Source organism: Nomascus leucogenys, chromosome 8 (genome assembly GCF_006542625.1).
Source record: "Nomascus leucogenys isolate Asia chromosome 8, Asia_NLE_v1, whole genome shotgun sequence".
NCBI classification, from domain to species: domain Eukaryota; kingdom Metazoa; phylum Chordata; class Mammalia; order Primates; family Hylobatidae; genus Nomascus; species Nomascus leucogenys.
The window spans coordinates 86,544,612-86,563,528 of NC_044388.1; positions in this window are offsets into that span (position 1 = coordinate 86,544,612).

Below are 18,917 nucleotides of genomic sequence, written 5' to 3' on the forward strand. Positions count from 1 at the left end.
ATTGCCCAAGCTAGTCTTGAACTCCTGAGCTCAAGCAATCTGCTTGCCTCAGCCTCTCAAAGTTCTGGGATTTATAGGCATGAGCCACTGTGCCCGGCCTCTATATGACTCTTAATGCTGGAATGGACTCGCCTGTCTCTTCAACAATTGAATGTCACCTGAGAACTCTCAGACTTTGGGCTTTAAAAAGAAAACCCATTAGAGAGAGTGACTGGGAGAAGGATTGAGGGGAGGTTTAAAGCATTGACCAACTTCTCCCCATTCTTTCCTTGGGCAAGTGGTAGGGTTAGTGAGTAAACAAGGAAGTGGATAAGAATAAGGACACTTTGTAACCCTTAGCTCCTGAAAGTGCAGGATATAGAATGACCTGCCTCAGAAACAACTTCAGTTTCTAATTAAGGAAACTGGCAGAATTGTTTCCTTCCCTGCTCAGTTCCTTTTCTCTCTTCCCTCAGTGAATTCCAAGAATGATTTGCTTGGCTTAAATAAAAGGAACATTTTAATATTTGTTTATGTTGACTGTCTGACTTTTATGCCCAATGAACTTTTGACACTATAGTAATTATTCATATCATTAAGTATGAATTGGATTAACTGTTATAAATTACGTGTGATAATTGTGCTGGGCTTTATTTAAATGAAATTAGTGATGTTTCTTATCAAATATGATCATTTTTCTTTACGTTTAAAATTTTGAGGAAATTTGATAAGTTGGTAATAGTTAAAATTATTTCAATAAAATGCTGAATACAACTGTGACCAAAGTAATTCATTCATTCACTCAGTGAGCACTTATTCAATGCCTGGCACTGTTTTAGGAGATAACAATACAGAGATGAAAGCCATGGCTCTGCCTTCTAGAAGCTAACAGTTTAGGATGGGAAACAAGTAACTAAACAGAGAGTTGTTATAACAATATGACAGGTACTAGATAAGTGTGTGTGAGGGAACTCTCAACCACACCGAGGGGCAGGACTCGGCAAAATTGGGGAGGCTTCCTAAGTAGATGACACGGGAGCTGAATCCTAGGTGACTTGTAAGAGTTAAGCTGGTAGAGAATTGGGGAAAGGGACATCTAGGCAAGGGAAGAGCATCAACGAGGGCCTAGAAGCAAGAACTTCTAGGTGCAGTTAGAGAACTCCATGAGGTTCAGTGTGTTGACAGACTAGTATGTTGTGATGAGAGTAGAAACAATGTGGCAGACACAGGCAGGAGCCAAATCACAGAGGGCTTTGGATGTCTCATCCTTAGTAGGAAAGAACAATCCATATAACAGGCATTTCTGTTTCTTGACCAGTCGCTGGTTTGTTATGTAATGTCTTTTCATTGCAGAAAGTATTAATATTTACTGAGCTTTAACTGTGTACCTACAATTATGCCATGCCCTGTGAGGAATATATTTTCTATAAGGAGGTCTCAAATGAAGTTATTACCTGATGTTTTTTGATGCATGATGTAAAATTTAAGAAACTACAGCCACTAAAGTGTAAACATAATTCCCCTATCACATGTTGCATATTTTAAAGAAAAATCTGTCTATCAATTGAACTACGTCAAGAGGTTTTTATTGAAATTGATCAGGGTCTTTCCAATATGAAGCAGGTATGAAGCATTTAGTTCTTGTAGTTCTGCTTTTCAGTTAGACAGTGTATAGGGTCTCCAAAGTACAGGAGGAAAGACAGGAGATTTAAAAATCTCCAAAGGTACACATTTTATGGAGTCTCCAAGATGGACTGAGATGCTCATAAATTAGGAAGAGATGATCTTTTAATGCTGACCCGTGGTGGAGAAGAGGCAGCATCCCTCGCTTGATAGGTTCCACTTCACCTCCTCGTGCCATCATGGTTCTGCTTTTGATTTTGGCGGCAGGGCAATCTAGTAATCACTCTGCTGGATACCATCCACTTGGAAACGATTCTGCTGGCCTAAAGAGTTGGAGAAGTCTCACCCTAGTTGCGAAATTCCTTATACTGATATTCCATAACATCGTTGGGTGATTGTTTATTGAGAAGCTACTTTACAACAGATGCTTTGATATGTTATTTTTAAACTTCATAACAACATTGCACAAACCTTAATTTGCAGATTAAGAAACCATGGTGGTGAAAAGCTAGGTAATTGTCTGTCTGATTCTAAAGCTATGCTTCTCTTATACCACATGTTTTCTGACAAGGAAAGTTGATTCTATACGGGTCAGGTGGGTCCTTCTTTACCGTATTAAAGGGTTTGTGGATTTTTTCTCCTTTAAGTAACTACTTTTTTGAGATATGACTCACATATCATAGCATTCACCTTTTTAAAGTGTATAGTTGAGTGGCGTTTGGTATATTGACAAGATTGTGTAACCATTACCACTATCTAATTTAAGAACATTATCGCCCCCAAAAGAAACCTCATACCTGTTAGCAGTCATTCCCCATTCTCTTTCATCCCCCAGCTCCTGGAAGCCACTAACTTGCTTTCTGTCTCTGTGGATTTGCCTATTTGGGGCATGTTATATAACTTAAATCATACAGTATGTGGCCTTTTGTGTCTGACGTTTTTCCTAATTATGATGTTTTGAAGGTCCATCCATGTTGTAGCATGTATCAGTACTTCATTTTTTTTTCCTATGGCTAAATAATATTCCCTTGTATGGGTATACCACATATTTATTTATTGCCTCAATAAACAAATTGATTATTGTTGATGGACACTTGGGTTGTTTCCACATTTTGACTATTTCAAATGATTTTATGTCTTTGTGGTTTTAGACTGCACTAGGAGCACCTAGGACATAACACGTTTTATTGTAATTACCTACTATTTTGTCTTTTTCTCTTGAGGTTCTGTAAGCTCTGTAAGCGCAAGAGGTGTATTTGTCTTGTTGGTCATTATATCAAATGCAATATATCCTGCAAGGAATGTATGAATGAATAAATTAAGGAAGGCAGTTCTATAGCTCCAGGTGAGGACTTTGAACTGCTCGTCTAGTTTGCCTTGCATCACTTAACTGAGGGCTATATCCCTCACTCTCAAGAGTGTGTCTTTCGGAGTGAAGATAATGCTGTAGATTTTCCCTGACATTTTTGATTGTTGGGAGAGTGGAGGTTACATTGATATAGCAGCCTTATAATTTGTTGGGTTGAGTTGAGTGTTATCACCTATCAACAAAAGTCAGAGGAAAGCTAGATTTGTTTTGACAGCTTGTGCTGGGAGCATTTGGGACATTTATTAGTAAGGGAAGTAGACCATGATCCCAAGTTTGTCTGCTGTCTTGGCCATTAAACTTGCCTGCTTGGGCGTGTGTCACTATCCCACAATGGGATTCTTCCTACTGGGGACGCTGCAAAAATCCATCAATGTTAAATTACATTTTTCCTTTTCCTCTTTCACCCATTCTTTGCCTAACTGTTTCTTGCTCTTCTCTGAACTCATTCAGGAAGATTTTCTGAGTTTAGTGCAAAATGCTGTGTAACTTCTCAATTCTCTCTTGTAAAAATAAGAGGATTTAATCAGGGCACAGCCGTCCTATGTATTTGTTACTTCAAATAAAGCCTTGGATGTTGGGGCGTGCCTTTCTTGTGGGGCGCTTTGCTCAATTGCTTACATCTATTTCTCTGTCTTGAACCTAGCAAGAGCACCTGAGAAATGCTGGGCACTGGGGAGGCCTGTGATGGCAACGCGGAATGTGGCAAGTGCTCTGGCAGCCTTTGCATTCCCCCTCCCTCCTGCGTCTGCCTACTCCTTAGCCTAGTGAGAATGACAGGAAGAGGGAAGGGAGCTGCCAGGTTTCCTGTATGCATGTCTGTGGGAGGGAGACGAAGAGGGCTGGCAGCCACGAACTAAGTGGGCTCCATTCCATCTATCTTTCCTGATTAAAGTGAAGCAGATTCAGGCTGCTGCCTATGAGCTGTGGTGGGAGCCATACCTCAGAGATAATTCCTGGAATGACTGTTCTAGATGTTGCACCCATTTCTACCCCTGAAGCAGCTTACAGACTGAGGGGGTTGAGAAGTCTAGAGCTGTTTGTAGTATATGCATGGTATTTGGATGATACACTTCAAAGAAAATACTGTGAAAATATAAATAAAGATGTCCTTAAAAGTATAAAGTGTTTTTGGTGTGGCATCCCATAACTTCAATTTTTATGCCATTTTATTGCTGTTGATATGTCCCATTTGGGGAAATAAGAGTTTAGCTTCCAAGTAGTTGTCATTAAAGGCTATGATGTAAAGATCCAAGGAATGTATTAATTCTGTGTCTGATGATTGCAGCTGATTCTAGATCCTTCTGGATGGTTCCATAAACATCCTTTTTAATATGAACTCCTGCTTTCTCAGTCTAGTCTAGAGGAGGACTGCCAAAAATCTGGGTAGCAATCGCTGTGACACTGAAATGGGTCTGGGCCTCCATGGTAAAATTTCTGGGTCCCAATTTCCCACTGCCCCCACCTTGCACACCTAACAGCATCCTGGCATAGTTTATCAGTTTTTCTTGGAACAAATAACATTTTGCGGCTGGGCACTGTGGCTCACGCCTGTAATCCCAACACTTTGGGAGGCTGAGGCGGGTGGATCACGAGGTCACGAGATTGAGACCACCGTGAAACCCCCTTTCTACTAAAAATACAAAAAATTAGCCGGGCGTGGTGGCGGGCGCCTGTGGTCTCAGCTACTCCGGAGGCTGAGGCAGGAGAATGGCGTGAACCCGGGAGGCGGAGCTTGCAGTGAGCCGAGATTGCGCCACTGCATTCCCGCCTGGGCGACAGAGCGAGACTCCGTCTCAAAAAAAAAACAAAAAAACATTTTGCTATATGTACTAGTGTTAATCTCTGCTCAGCCATATAGAGTGTTTGTGGCTGCAACCCTTTGGGGCTGGTTTCATAAGGACGTTGCTGCCACGTTTGGGAGAATCACTGCTCTTCCTGTTGCTGTGAGTGATGGACTTGTGTTTTCTCAGTCATTGCTGTTGCTTCCACAGTCACTTTACGAGCTGTCGAAGCAACAAAGTGTGCACCAATAAAATTTTTGTTTTTATTTTCTCCTCCATTACCCAGAGGTCTTCTATTGTTATAACTTTTTTTAAAAAAATTAAACTTTTAAATCAGGCTCCCTCTTTCTTGGGAAATTTGAAATAGATTCTCGAGGAATGTATCAAAGGATATTTCAGAGGTGTTCTATGTTGCTTCTTAAAGTCATCTTCTCTAGTAATTAGGGTCCCAGGATAGATACCAGGTGCTTCAATTCTTTCATATATCACTGTAAATTCACTCATCTTTTAAAAATGACCTAATACCTCACAGTGGGCACGTTGAGCTCATTAGTATTTTTCTCCCTAAGGTGGGGAGGAAAGACTACCAGATGCTCATAAACAGGATTGTCACGGCTTCACTTGGGATGTTAGTTAGGAGAAACTATTTTCTGTTATTGTAATAAGAAAAAGTCTTAGTGCCGTAAAACAAAAGAAGGTTATTTCTTGTTCATATTATGTTCCCCAAAATAATTGCATTGTAGTTATGTTGAGGCTCACACTTGATAGAGACTTCGTCTTATGTCTTCATCTCACCATGACGTTCAGGGCTTGCTATGCTAGTGGAAAAGAAGAAGTGAACATAATTCTTAAATACATCCATCAGAAAGTGACACAAGTCACCTCTGTTCACTTTCTTCAGCCAAAGTAAGTCACATGGCTGCACATGACTTCGAAGGGAAGAGGGCTGGTAATCTTGGCGAATTCTGGAAGTGAGAAGATGGCGGCATAGTCAGCAGGTAATTTGAAAAGAATTTTGAGTGGGTTTAAAGGCATACATGATAAACCCAGAATGTCCACAATTGATTTTCTGCTTATAGCATTTATTCTTTCTTTCAAGGGAACCAAAGAAAACAAATCAATAACGATAAATTCTGTAACTAAATGATGCTCTCACGTGAGTCAAGTGAATTGGGGGCTCACTTCTTACTGAGAGTGTGAAATGCCACAGGAGTAGCTAGAGTGATAGAACTGAGCCAGTAAGGCCACTCTGCCATGCCTCTCACATTCTTCTGCCATCGAGGGATTACCAGAGGGTGTGGGAATCATTGAATGCACTTGAGGTCTTGTGTGCTGCATCTGCCTGGTGAGCATGCACCATCTGCCCATAGGAATGACAGTGCTCTCCGTGGGTTTGAAGCAGGAGTCTGTTGTGAACATGAAGTCAATACACAGCCACTTAGGCAGTGAGTTCGTGAGAGTTGTATGATGCATCTCCTATAACTTGCTTTGAGTAAAACCAAAACATAAGAAAGATACTTCTTAAATTGGATAGAATTTTCAACCTTTGCTTTATACTTCCCTAAGCACTTTCATTATTATAAGCTATCTCATTTGGTGTTTTAAAAGTGTAATAATCAGTTTTAGCTTCTTTGCCTGCTTCATCTGCTTGGCAGTTACCATCATGTAACATTCTAAATATTTTACTTATTAATTGTCTCTCTTACCCACTATAATTCAACCTCCCTAAGGACATTTTTACTCAATTATTATATCTTCAGAACTGGGAACAGTGCCTGGCATACGGTAGGCCCTCCTCAAGTATTTATTTAAAAAATGAATGAGTAATTGTAATGTTTATTGAAGCTAGTTTTACAGCACGGTGATGCCTTAAAAACATGTTGACTTATTATATTATTACATTATTCTGTGTTAAAAACTTACAAATTATGGAAAGTAGTTTTCCACTTTCCTTTCTTTCATGATTTGATATTTTTCGAGCTCTCACAAGGTGCCAGGCATTATTTACATCAGTGAGTAAAACAAAGATCCCTGACCTCATAGAGCTTTAGAATCCCAGGGTTTGGAGGCAGAAGAAGATAATACATATAACACACACATTATATAATTTGGGAAGAGATAAATGCTAATATATAAAATAGAAAACTAGAGTAGGTGAAGGTGGTTGGAAGTGCAGGAGGTGGGGAGGAGCAGAGGCATTGATTTGGGTGGTCAGGAGAAGCCTCACTGACTAGGTGGCATTCAAATATAGAACTCAGAGTTAAGAGAGGTAGCCTGTGGACAGGGTTGGGGTGAAGTGAGTTGGGGTGGGGGGAAGTTCCGGGGAGTGGTGATGGCTGGGGGTGTGACTGGGGCTAAGGCAGGAGGCTCGAAAAATAAGGAGGAGGCCAGTGTGTCTGATAATCAGAAGGGAGGGGTAGAAAGTAGCAGGAGATGGGCTCTGATAGGGCCTTGTAAGTCACTCTAAATATTTTAGCTTTTACTCTGAGTGAAGTGCGATATTTTTACAGGACTTTGAATGGAGGAATAACAGGATTTGACATAGGTAAATATCCTTATGGTGGCAACATTAAGAAAATTAAGAATGGCCAGTGGTGACACCATAGCTGAATCCAGGCTAGAGACGATGGTGGCTTAGACAGAGATGGTGGTGGAAGTGGTGAGAAGTGGTCAGATTCTGCAAATGTTTCCTAAACTCATGTCCGGTAGCTGCTTCCTGCCCTACCAAGGTGTAGGCAGGGCTACATTTCGACACACAGTGAAGCCCTCACTCTGCTTTCCATTCTCAGCTCCTCTCCTGGCAGTCTCCACCCTCCCCAGAGGAAAACCCTTCCTCTCTTCTAGTTGTGTCATGTCCCCTTTTACCTCTTTCTGTATCAAACCACAGCACTTAGTGAAGGATTATGGTTTGAATCTAATTTATATTTTCAGCCTTTACTACCTAAATTGTTTAGTATAAAATGCATGCTCTTTCCTTTTCAAACCATTTTAGCCAACATGTGTATGAAAGGAGGAGTAGAGCCTTAGAGTCCAACTGTCCTGGTTTTATTGACTAATGTTTCTTATTGATTGATTGATTGATTTTTGAGACAAAGTCTTGCTTTATCACCTGGCGGAGGTACAGTGGCACCATCTCGGCTCACTGCAACCTCTGCTTCCTGGGTTCAAGTGATTCTCCTGTTTCAGCCTCCCGAGTAGCTGGGATTACAGGCATGCGCCACCACGCCCAGCTAATTTTTGTATTTTTAGAAGAGATGGGGTTTCACCATGTTGGCCAGGATGGTCTCGATCTCTTGACCTTGTGGTCTTCTCGCCTTGGCCTCCCAAAGTGCTGGGATTACAGGTGTGAGCCACCGTGCCCTACCTGTTTCTTATTTTTTAGGTTTGGCTCCTTGAATCACAATATTTGCTGTATGGTGGTGGGTGGGTGGGGCGCTGTAAAACATTCCCAATTTCATCTTCTTAGCGCAATAAGGGAAAGGTCAGAGGAGTAAGCCTGGGGGGTCTGTTATCATGGCAGATAACCAGGACTAGGGCAGTTTGAGGCTGGTGTTTCTCTCCTCAGGAAAGAGGGACCAGCAGATCTTTTCCTTCCAACCTACTCACATCTTCTTCCCCAACTCCCCTATCTATCTTTTCTCTCCTGTTTCTTTTTCCTTTCTTCCTACTTACCAGATCAAAAGTAAAACCTTAAACTTTTAGAATTTTTTATGTAGAGCACTTTATCTCTGCAACCTTCATGGTCTCACTTTCTTTCACAGTGAGATATTTTTCTTAAGCAAAGGTAGCTTCCTTAAAAAGAAGACTTCTGATGTCAGGAGGTACTATAATAATTTTTTCTAATCTCATTACATGTCAATTAATATGAAATGATCTTTCCCCTCCCTCCCTCTCTCCCTCCCTGTCTCCCTCCCTTTCCTTCCTTCCTTCCTTCCTTCCTTCCTTCCTTCCTTCCTTCCTTCCTTCCTTCCTCCCTCCCTCCCTCCCTCCCTTCCTTCCCTCCTACCTCCCTCCCTTCCTTCCTTTTTTTTCCCTTTATTCTTTCTTTCTAATTCTTATGAACGAGAAATTGAAAGTGTCAACTAATTTGATAAAATTGTTTAGTGGCAGAGTTAACACTGAAACCTCTTTCTGAGTTTGTGTGCATTTTTAAAGTTAGAACTGGTGCTCTACAAAGCCTAAGATTTGCAAATCATAATAGTGGGGCCACAATCAGGTTACTATAAAATTAAAGGGAAAGTGACTGAGATTTGAAGCTGTGTTGCTGAGAGTGGAATGGGCATGGTGAGTTACTTCTGGACACTGAAAAATGGGAATCATTCCTAAATGCTATTTATTAATGCAACAGTTTTTTTCTGGCAAAACTTAATGGGATCAAATATAGAATTTTAGGTACTTTAAATATTGTGATACAATCACGTTCTTCCTCCCAACTTCTTTGAGCAGAGATGAACCTGATTTTTCTTCAGTGGGACTACATTAGTTTCCTGTGGCTGATAGAAGAAATTACCATGACGTTGGGAGTATAAAATGATAAAACATATTCTCTCAAAGTTCTGTAGGTCAGAATTTCAAAATCAGGCACCACCTGATTTTGGGCCAAGCTCATTCTGGAAGCTCTGGGAAAGAAACCTTAGCTCTCCTCTCTCAGCCTCTGGTGGCCACCAGCAGTGCTTGGCGTTCTCAGTGTATCATGATGTCACTCCCATCTCTGCTCCTGTGTTCATGCATTCTCCTCTGTGTGTGTTGAGTCTCCTTCTGCCTCTCTCATGTGGACACTTGTGATGACATTTATGGTCCACCCAAAGAACCTAGGATAATCACCTTTCCACAAGATCCTTAATGTAATCACATCTTCCAAGACTCTTTTTTCTTTTTTTTTTTTGAGACAGAATCTCGCTTTTTTGCCCAGGCTGGAGTGCAGTGGCGCTATCTCGGCTCACTGCAAGCTCCGCCTCCTGGGTTCACGCCATTCTCCTGCCTCAGCCTCTCCGAGTAGCTGGGACTACAGACGCCCGCCACCACGCCCGGCTAATTTTTTGTATTTTTTTAGTAGAGACGGGGTTTCACCGTGTTAGCCAGGATGGTCTCCATCTCCTGACCTCGTGATCCACCCAACTCGGCCTCCCAAAGTGCTGGGATTACAGGCGTGAGCCACCGCGCCCAGCCAAGACTCTTTTTTCAAATAGGGTAACACGTACAGGTTCCAGAGATTCCGATGTGATTATCTTTGGGGTCATAATGTAGCCCACCACAAAGCCTTAAACACTGCCTTCATCTCCTTTTTTTCCTAATCTCTTCACAAATCTCTAAAACCATAGTACATTGTTTTCTGTCACAATTAGTGTTTTGTTTTGTTTTGTTTGAGACAGAATTTCGCTTTTGTCACCCAGGCTGGAGTGCAATGGCGCCATCTCGGCTCACCGCAACCTCCGCCTCCCAGGTTCAAACGATTCTCCTGACAGAGGCCTTTTTTCTGATGTTCTAATTGCAGGGGTTGCCGAGCTAGTTCCGTAAAGAGCCAGATAGTAAATATTTTAGGCTTATGTGCTCTGTAGTCTCCGCTGCAACTATTCAACTCTGCCTTTGCAACAGGAAAGGGGTTATAATCAATAGCAAATGAATAAGTGTGGCTGTGTTCCAGTGGAACAAAAACCAAAACTAGATTAGGCATGCTGGCCTTAATTTGCTGATCCCAAGTCCTAAAGACATCCCTGTGTCTCATTTATTATTTCTATTTCAGCATAAGGGTTTTGATGTTATGTTTTAATCTGTCCTCTATTAAAGATATCACCATCTATTTATTTGTGAGCTTTTTCCTACCATCAAACCAAAACATTTCCAAAGAGAGTCAATGAATTGTAGATTGGTACTTCCTAAATCACAAATTTAAAATTTTTTTTCTTATGGCGACACTTGATTGATCTCCTTCTAGTTACAAAATCATTAATTTAGCATGCATTTATTATTGTAATTATGCTAGATACCAAACATATGTCCAGAACTGAGGTCCACATGACCAAGTGTTCATTGTGAAGAAGGGATTTAAGTTGGGGTGATTGTTTTTGAGATACTTAGGAGACAAGGTCATCAAGACTTAGGGTGAGTGAGGTGTGGGCATGAGGAAGAAGATCTCAAGGATGACTCCTCTGTTTTTGACTTGCCTGTGGCTGGAGAGTGTCTTCATCCTTAGATGAAGCATGTGGGAAGCGGAGGGTTTGATGGAGCTTACAGTATGATGCTGGGCAGGGTGATTTTGAGGCATCTTTGAAGTCTGCTTTTCTCAGAGACTTTTGCTTACCTTATTCTTCTTATTTTACTTCAAAAATTTTTCATAAGTGTGTGGATACATATAACTTAAGATATATATAATTTGATATATATATACACATGAGTATATATAAAATTGAGATTGATATATATGTATATATAATTTGAGATCCATATGCACATTGAGCTATCTTTTCAGGGACTAGAACAGTAATCTCTCATAATCTTGACCCACTTGCTTCACATAGAAATTCTGGTATGAGATAGGATAGCTATTCTTACATCAATTCATGCAAACAGAAGGAATTAAGCCAGCCAACATTTGTGGAGCGCCAGCCTTCAATACATATTTAAAGTTTTCATTATTACAATTAATCTATGATGTAGGTACAAACGTTGCTTCTATTATGCTAATGTGTAAAGGGAGGCATAGAAAGGTCAATTCATTTGCTCAACCTCCGAGCTCAAATTTGAACCCAGCCAGCTTTTTCTGATTTGTGAGTTGTGCTGATAGGCATGTAAATAATTTGCTTATGCTTTCTCACATTAAATGACACTTCATCTAGGACGTCTTCCCTGAACACTCTCTCCACCCCCTAAAAACATAGTTTAGATCCCCCTTTCTACGAGCTCCCCCAAAATTCCATGTTTCCTTTTTCATAGCACTTATTGTATTACATTTTCACAGATTAAGTTTTTTGAGGGCAAAGACTTTTTATTTTTTGTTTATCTTCTTTCAATCAGTGCTCAGTATATATTTTTTGAATTACGAATTAATCTTTTCTCGGCTGGGCGTGGTGGCTCACGCCTGTAATCCCAGCACTTCGGGAGGCCAAGGCCGGCGGATCACGAGATCGAGAGATTGAGACCATCCTGGCTAACACGGTGAAACCACATCTCTACAAAAAAAAAAAAAAAAAAAAAAAAAATTAGCCGGGTGTTGTGGCGGGTGCCTGTAGTCCCACCTACTCGGGAGGCTGAGGCGGGAGAACGGTGTGAACCTGGGAGACAGAGGTTGCAGTGAGCCAAGATTGCGCCACTGCACTCCAGCCTGGGTGACAGAGCAAGACTCTGTCTCAAAAAAAAAAAAATAATAATCTTTTCTCTAACTAAGGGCTGTTAAACTGATGATACATACGGTTTACTTCTTTTATAGGGTCATGAGAACATGATATGTCACCATCCAGTGGTGTATTAGTTTGCAACAACCATGTTGCAGTGCTACAGTCATTTTGTTTTTGAGGATTCTTGACTAAAAAGAAAGCAAAATGAGCTCAGAAAAACAAGCAAGACACTATATAAAATAGCAAAATAGTGATAAATCTTAAGTTCAAAGGAAGTCTGATAGGAGATGTTTTGGGGTAGTTGGTCCTTTAAGTAAAAGAAGGTGGGCTCCTGAGTAAAGGAATGCAAATAAGAAAAGGTTGTAATTATCATCTTCAGGGATTGGCTAAAGCTGAGTACATTGAGGCAAAGTGGGGTTTTGACAATTAGCTTTCAAAGTCTCTTCTCATACTTTAAGCTTATGATTTCAAATATTCATCTACTCTGGTTCAGTCACTGAATTGTATATTTTAGATACATTGTTACATATAATCTTCACAATTAAGTGGATATAGAATTTATTGTTTAACACATGGGGAAATGTAAAACTAGAGATGTTGGGTAATTTGCCCAATGACCTACAGCTGCTAAGTGATGAGCAGCCTCTCAATCCTAGGAAAAGCTACTCCAAAACCCCTGCTTTCTTCAGTATACCACATGAAGTGGTGGCACTCACAGCAATTTGTAGGGTGATAAATGATGTCACCCTCCAGGTTTTCTTAAAGCACTTTGCAAACTTTAATGTGCATAAAAATTACCCTGAGATCTTGTTAAAATTCAGATTCTAATTCAGCCTAAGTTTCTGCAGTTCTAGTACGTTCCCAGCTGAAGGCAATACTGCTGTTCCACGGACCATACTTTACTCAGACACAAGACACCGCTGAAGTTAATCATTACTGTGATAGGTAAAGTAGGAACTGTTTCCAAACGGCAACCTGTGTCAGAGTTTAGGTGGAGAAAAAGTAGCTGTGGGAGCAGATCTCCGAAGATTATTATGCTTGATGCTGCTGTTAGAGATATTTGCTGTCTTACAGGCAAAGAAGAGATTGTGGAAAAAGAATGGGATAGAGGTAAGGTTAAGATTTGTCTGTCATATTCTCCATCAGCAGTAACTGCGTTTGGCACTCTGTATTATTGTTCATTCCTGAATACAAGTTCACAGATTTAGCTGGTTGTTACAGGAAGGACCTCACACAAAATCTTTCCTTTTGGTTGTTCCTGGAGATGTAGTCTTTTCTCACAGTTTGTCTTCAACACAAGACTGATGAATTAGAGACAGATGATAGACTCTCTTCTCCAAACTTTTCCTTCTAATCCAGAATATTGAAGAGACTGGGGAATCTTAGAATCTTAGGATTGGAGTAGAACCCCAATGAAGACGTATGCAAGAAATGGCACAATGCATCAGCTTCTCACTGTCCCAGATACTTACTTGCATATCTTGGCTCCTTGCTTATAGATTAAGAAATAGTAGTAGAGCTAAGACTCCTGTCTTCTTCTAACTGATAGTGGGTTTGGAGCTTGGGAAACTCAGCGTCTCCCGTGGAGCAGTGCAGGATTCTTGAAAAGAAATACAAGAAGAAAAAACAGGAAGAACAAAAGCAATAGAAATTGCTAATTTATAATTTATCTTTACCATTTTAATTTTTATTTAATAGTTCAATCAATAGTAGGTGTTTGAAGGGATCCTCTAAAGCCTAAAATCTACATTAAAAACTAAGACACAAGCACACAGGAATTTATTAGCTACATTGTAATCTTATGGGATTACCATCATATGCTGTGTGTGGTTTGTTGCAGACCAAAATGCCAATATGCAGCACATGACTGTAACTAGAAGAGAAAGTACATGTTTTTGTTGTTGTTGTTTTTTAATAGTCTGACTCTGTTGCCCAGGCTGTAGTGTTGTGGCAGGATCTCAGTTCACTGCAACCTCCACCTCCTGGGCTCAAGCCATCCTCCCACCTCAGTCTCCCTAGTAGCTGGGACTACAGGTGCACGCCACTACGTCCAGCTAATTTTTGTATTTTTGGCAGAGACAGGGTTTTGCCCTGTTTCCCAGGCTGGTCTCGAACTCCTGACCTCAAGAGATACTCTGTCTCAGCCTTCCAAAATGCTGGGATTACAGGCGTGAGCCACTGCACCCAGCCAGTATATGGGATTTGAAGGTGTGTTTCTGGGAGTGGGATTGGCATGGTAAGTGACTTCTGGATCCTTCTCAACTAGTATTGAAAAATGGGACGCATTCCTAAGTGCTATTTTTTATGTAATAGTTCCTTTTTTATTGGCAAAACTGAATGGGACCAACGACAAATGTCCAGGTATTTTAAATAAACATTGTGGTAAAATAATTTCATTAAAATCGAATGGCATTTAGAAATTCATGAATGAGAAGCAGAGTTTTTAATTACTAGAGCAACACATCAATTCTAGTGAAAATGTAGGAAAAAGAGAGAGAAAAAGTAATTTGTAATTCCCATATCCAAATAAAACAAGCTTTGTTACTTTATATTTTCTTTTAGACACTGTCACTATGAATGCTATACAATGTTGTGATTATAATATACATCTAATTTTGTATCATGATTTATAAGCATTTTCCCTGTTCCACAGAATTTTCAAGTTGCTATTTTAGATATAAAACAGAACATTTGATCATTCTCTTTGGTTTATATTAAAGTTTATCATTTTCATTATTAGAAATAATTATGATGTTAATATGATCTGTCAAATAGATGGAATATATTTCCTTAAAATAAATTCCCTGAGATAGAATTACTGAGTCAAAGCCTCATTGTGATTATCTAATACCTCAGCTTCATGAGAAAGAACTTTGGTATACTTTTGTCAAATACAATATAATTTTTTAAGTTGCTAATTTAGTAAGTGAAAAATGGTACCCAGGTTTTCTAATTTGCTCTTTTTTTGATTACTAGTTAGTGAACGTTTTTGTTTGTCTGCTGTTTGTACCTTTTTTCTTATGAATTTAGTATTTATATCTTTAGCACACGCATCTGTTGTCTTATTGTTTCTGTTGTCTGTCTTATTGTTTTCTTATCCATTTGTGGTGATCAAAAGTCTTGTTTTAGGATATTAAGAATGATTAAGCAGTGCTTTGTTTAAAACACTAGACTATTTCTGATGCGAGCTCCTTGTGCTTAAAACAAAGGGTATGGAATTCTATTCCATCTTGGCATGTGCTGACTTCCTCAGCAGATTTCAGAGCTGTCTCTGGGCTTCATGTCAGTGTGACCTAGAAAGGAATGAAAAGCACAGCCAGCCCAAATCCCTATCAGAGCTGTAACCTTCACTCTGATTTCCTGTTTTCCTTAAGGTTGACCTCAATATACATTCCATATTCTTGAGCAGAGTGCATCATTGGATTTATTTTCTTTTTGCTTTGTCAGAATTGATTAATGCACATTGAGGTTAGAGACTGCCCAAGAATATACGGTAAAGAAGGCAAATCTAATTTTGGCGTCTCCGTCTCATTGTCTAGTGATCCCATTATGCTCCTAGAGGCTTCAACAGCTTCCTGATGAACCACATGTTCTGGACATTTCAAAGCCTTCCCTTGACTATCAGAACCTCCCTGTCAATTACTTTTATTTTCTCTGAGTCCCGTAGTCTGCTAGCTGTTTACTGCAGGGTCTTTTAGTGACTTTTTTATCCATTTTGGATTGCCCATTTTGAAAGAAATGTATAAAGAAAAAAGATCCCTATACTTTTGCTCATTTGCTCCTTCTGCTTGTGTGGTATCAGTGTTTCATCTGTTAAAAAATCTGACTTTCTGGCCAGGTGTGGTGGCTTATGCCTGTAATCCCAGCATTTTGGGAGGCCAAGGCGGGTGGATCACCTGAGGTCAGGATTTCAAGACCAGTCTGGCCAACATGGTGAAACCCATCTCTACTCAAGGAAAAAAAAAAAAAAAATTAGCCAGCATGGTGATGCACTCCCAGCTACTTGGGAGGCTGAGGCAGGAGAATCCCTTGAATCTGGGAGGCGGAGGATGCAGTGAGCCGAGATTGTGCCACTGTACTCCAGCCTGGGTGATGCAGCTATACTCCGTCTCAAAAAAAAAAAAAAAAAAAAAAAAAAATCTGACTTTCGTGGTGCTTTGCACATTTCCTTGTCTGCAAAAATTTCCTGTTGCCTTAATTGTATTACATCTTTTCTAGTTTGATCCTCTGTTGGATATTGTTTGCTTTCTTTTAGCATATATTGAATTCCAGTATAGTTATTTGTAATTTCATCCTTTTCCTCAGTGGATTATATAGTCTATAAAATAGAGATTGTATATAATTACTTTTTAAATTTCCCAACAATTAATGCACTTCCCTCATATAGTACTTAATGGTTGTTTATTGAAAATTTTGAATGATATTAATGGTTAGAATTTCAAATGCTATGGCAGGCTGAAGCAATAGGGAGGTATTTTACATGGTTTTATACAGGTGGCTGCCAAAACATGGGTCTTGCAGAAAGGGCAAACATTGGTTAAGGTAGTTCCTCAAGGAAAGCTGAAGTCAAGTTTTAGGTGTTTGGTGGTGTGCACTTGTAGCAATATCCTTAAAAGTCAATATTATACTTGGATTTTATAGGAGACAAAATTGGCTGTCAAAATGAGTAGGAAAAGATGAATACTTATTCAATAAATGGGATATGATTCTTCAGAAGCCCACTGAGTAAAATGTGCTCTACTGGCCACAGGTTTTGCTTTCTGTTGTTTGGTGTTCCCTGTACAAGCAGTGAAACTATGAGAAAAGTACAGGTGTTTCGCTTTCCTTTTTTGGTTCCTGACTGTTGGGAAGAGTAGTTAAGCCAAGGCCCCAGTGTTGGCTCTTGGGGAAGACCCTGTTTAATTGATACTAGTGTATTAAGATATGTTTGTATGAGAAACTTCTTTTAAGAAAGTGAACCTTTCATCCAAAAGTGTTGATACGCTAATGTGTCTTGATTTTTCACTACAATAAACATAACTATTTCATAACCTTTGTTCTGGCAGTCTTAGTTTTCTTAACCAGTTAAGAATAAATGTTTAATGATTAATGATTAATGTTTAATGGTGAAACATTAATGATTTAAGTGTCCTGCTTTAACATATTTAAAAGAAACTTTCTGGACATCCTTATGCTATATTGTTAAATAGAGCACACTATAAACAATCCAGTTACTTTCTCTTTTTTTTGTTTCTGTTTTTGTTTTTTGGGACAGAGTCTTGCTCTGTTGCCCAGGCTGGAGTGCAGTGGCTCGATCTCAGCTCACTGCAAGCTCTGCTTCCCGGGTTCACGCCAGTCTCCTGCCTCAGCCTCCCGAGTAGCTGGGACTACAGGCGCCCACCACCATTCCCGGCTAATTTTTTGTATTTTTTAGTAGAGATGGGGTTTCACCATGTTAGCCAGGATGATCTCGATCTCCTGACCTCCTGATCCACCCACCTCGGCCTCCCAAAGTGCTGGGATTACAGGCGTGAGCCACCGCGCCCAGCCAATAATCCAGTTACTTTCTACAGACAGTTTTGTAAACCAAACTATTGTTTTCCAATAAATTTAGATTAACACCTACTAATTTGCATTTTTTCAAGCTCTAGGAGGTGCAATAAAGATAATACCTTGTTTCTATTTTAAATAATATTATTCATAGTATAAGCCAGGCTGTGAAAAGCTGTGTAGTAGAAGTCACAGTGTTATGAGGTTCTTTAGCAGATGGAGAGATGAAGGCCAGCAATCCTGCCCTCCAGCCAGGTGTGTCCATGGAAATTACTTTTCAAAAAGAGCTTCAGGTTTCCCTTCGCTTTTTAATCATTTGAATCCACGTGAAGGTGGCGCTGGTATTTAAAGCAGTGGGCATGGCTGATTTTTTTTTTTGTTTTGCGTCAATGAAATGAAGGATTAAGGTAAATGCTGGCTTTCTCAACTTCCAGAAAAATATAATCTTCAATGTTTGTTACTGGTGCTTTAACGTGTTGGCACTGTCTAAAAAATGTCACTTTCAATTTCTATATCACCAACAGAGTGGACCTTGTTTGTACTCACCTGCTCCTAATTTCATTTTTCTGGTTTAAGAAAACCACTTCTGAGTTTAGAGTTATTGTGGGAGGTCAGTGGTTTTGAGAAACTGACAATCATGTAATAAAATCTTCTAGACTCTACAAAATTAAGACTCTTCTGTTTCTCTCATCTTCTAATTCTTCTTTTCTTTCTTCTTTTTTTCTTATACTACAATCCATAAAGCTGAAAGTGGCAAAGCAGAAGGAACGATTTGATAACTGAATTGGAACCAAAGTACGTTAGGATACGAGAAAAGATTGATATTTAAGTTCTATTGGGCTCCATAAGAAAAGAATCTTGATTTTGTTTGGAATTTCTGTCCTCTCTTCAGTGACTATAAGATAAAGTCTCAGTAGTCTAAGGCAGGCATACTTACTATGTCACCTGTGGCAATGACTGGGTTAGGAAGGAGTATATGAACTTATTCTGGCCAATGACATGTCAGAAGATTGCTAGTGGGTAATATCAATGTTGTCTCTCTGATAGAGATATGTAAGATGAGATACCTGCTATTATTCTGGACTTGGTTGTGTCTATGCCAAATGCCTGGAACTATGGTGGGCATCTTGGCAACACGAGTGGGATTAGTGGGGACAAGCTAGGGGACATGCTGAAAGGGGCAGAGTAGAGAGATGGGGCAGCCTTGCACCTTGTTAGTGCTTGGGACTTCTTACATGAGATGATAAACATCCTTATAATTGTGGCTATTTTAGAGATTTCATGACTTGTGGCCAAACCATC